The following is a 2,793-nucleotide window of genomic DNA, read 5'->3' as shown; positions in this document are numbered from 1 at the left end:
TTGAGTTGGAGTCTCACTCCATTGCCCAGGCTGTAGTACAGCCACTCCAGTGTCAACCTGCTGGGCTCAGGCAATCCTTTCACCTCAGCTTTCCAAAGTAGCCAGAACTATAGGCATGTACTACCACGCCTAGCTAATTTTTTGATATGTTGTAGAGACGAGAGCTCACCAAGTTGCCCAGGTTGGTCTCGAACCCCTGGGCTCAGGCAGTCGTCTCGCCTCAACCTCCCAAAGTGCTGGGATTACAGACTTGAGCCACTGAGCCGTCCAGTGACTTTCATCTGATGACTTTGACTTTTAGGAATAGACCCATCTGGCACCTTGTTCAGTGACTTCCCTCTTACAACTTTAACTTCTAGGAGTTGGCCCACCTGGCACCTGGCTCAGCGACTTTCATCTGATGACTTTGATTTCTAGGAGTCGGCCCACCCAACACCTGGCTCAGTGTCTCATCTTCATCTCAGTGTAGTTACCACACTTGGCATCACCAGATATTGCAACATTTCCAAAATTACTGCTCCATGTGTCCCACTCTTCAGTTGAAACCTTGTATACTTCCAGTTGTCTTGTTCAATTCTCTGTTGTAACAATATTTGATGTCATTTAGATTTAGGGTCCACTGATCATCCCCCTTTCTTTGTATTTGATGACCCCCTCTGGTCCTCTCCTCTCCTTCATTATCCAACTCAAAGTGTCCATGGCACATCATTATAATCACTGTCTTATAGATACCCCGAATGCCCTTGATTCTTTCATCTTTTGTCCCATTAACCTGGAAAAATCCTGACCTTGGCTGCACTCAAGCATTCAATTGGGCATTTGGGCATGGACACATTATACTGCGTGGCAGTCCCACCTCAGACCTCAGAAAAGCTGACTTGCCCGTCTCCCAGTGACTGTTGTGTGATTTGTTTGACCTCTCAAACCCCCTGCTCCCTCCTCCATCTCTCCCAACTAATTTTCAGCTGATGGGCATACCTTCTTCGAGAAAAAAGAAGCCATTGGGTGGGAGCACCTTTGTCTTCTCATCACCATATCTACAAACCTTCCGGTGCCTTCATTCACCCTATTGCTGTTCTCTTGGTCACACTGTCCCGCCACATGATCTCTTCGTGCCTCTTTCCTTACCTCTTTCCTTACCTGCCTCACTACCGGATCCTACAGTCATCCTCACATTCCTCCCTTGACCTGATATTTATTTAGTAGTTGCTTCATTTCTCTGTTCTCATCGTCACACTTCTCGAAAGAGCTGTCCGGTTTTTGTCTTGATATCTCCACCCAAAATATTCTTGTTGTTTTCATGGCTTGTTCGGTAGGGTGGACCCTCTTTGATCCTTGTTTTCTTTAGCTTAGTGGCAGCAGTCAACAAAGTAGAAAACTCCCTCTTCTTTAAAGCACTGTCTTCTTTTTTGTTGTTGTTGAGAAAGCAAGATTTTTTTTCTTTTTTTTTTTTTTGAGTTGAACTCTCACTCCGTTGCCCAGGCTGGAGTTCCATGGGACACTCACAGCCACCCCAGCATCAACCTGCTGGGCTCCGGCCATCCTTCTGCGTCAGCCTTCCAAGTAGCCAGAACTACAGGCATGCACTATCACACCCTGATATATATATATATATATATATATATATTTAAATTTATTGTAGACACAAGGTCTCGCCAAGTTGCCTGGGCTGGTTTTGAACCTGAGAGCTCAGGTAATCCACTCGCCTCAGCCTCCCAAAGTGCTGGGATTACAGGCAGAGCTACCAAACCCAGTCAGCAAGATTTATTGAGAGGACAGAAAAGCTCCCTCAGTGGCAGTAGATCCGAGGGCTGTTACCCAAAGCACTGTCTTCTTTTGGCCTCTGGAGTGCCTCCCCTTCCTAAGCTTATGTCTGCCTCCTTGGGTCCTTCTCCTCTGTTTGACCTCTAAGTATTGGATTTTCTCATTGTTTGGTCCTAGGCCTCTTTTTACTTTTTTACAACCTCCTCTAGGTCCTCTTCGTTCTCATTTTTTTTTTTTAATTGGAGTCTTACTCCGTCGCCCAGGCTGGAGTGCAGTGGCATGCTTACGGCCATCCCAGCATTGACCTGCTGGGCTCTGGTGATCTTTCTGCCTCAGCCTTCCAAGTAGATGGAACTACAAGTATGTACCACCATGCCTGGCTAATTTTTTGATATATTGTAGAGATGAGGTCTCGCCAGATTGCCCAGGCTGTTCTCGAACCCTTGAATTCAGGCAATCATCTCGCCTTGGCCTCCCAAAGTGCTGGGATTTCAGACTTGAGCCACTGCATCTGGCCTCCTTCTTTCTTTCTATTGGAGTCACCCCATCGCCAAGGCTGGAGTGTAGTGGCACAGTTACAGCTACTGCAGCCTCCACCTGCTGGACTCAGGCGATCCTTCTGCCTCAGACTTCCAAGTAGCTGGAACTATAGGCATGCGCCACCACACCTGGCAAACACACACACACACACACACACACACACACACACGCACACACGCACACACACACACACATTTTTATTTATTTTAGAGTTGAGGTCTCGCCATGTTTCACTGGCTGGTCTCACACTCCTGGGCTCAGGCAATCCTCTCACCTTGGCCTCTCAAAGTGCTGGGATTATAGGCACGAGCCACAGCGCCTGACCTCAAAGTATAATTTAATCGTCACTTTCCAAAATGCTTATCCCAAAGCCGTTACCATTTTAGTAAACAGTACCTTTTAGTAGCAGAAGCCAGAAACCAGGGAGTCATCCTTCATTTTTCTCGGTCCCTTGTGTCCACATCAAATCCATCACTAACATTTTGGACT

Source organism: Carlito syrichta, unplaced genomic scaffold (assembly GCF_000164805.1).
Source record: "Carlito syrichta isolate Samal-C Ts95f unplaced genomic scaffold, Tarsius_syrichta-2.0.1 Scaffold315593, whole genome shotgun sequence".
NCBI classification, from domain to species: domain Eukaryota; kingdom Metazoa; phylum Chordata; class Mammalia; order Primates; family Tarsiidae; genus Carlito; species Carlito syrichta.
Note: the sequence above shows the minus strand (reverse complement) of the source record.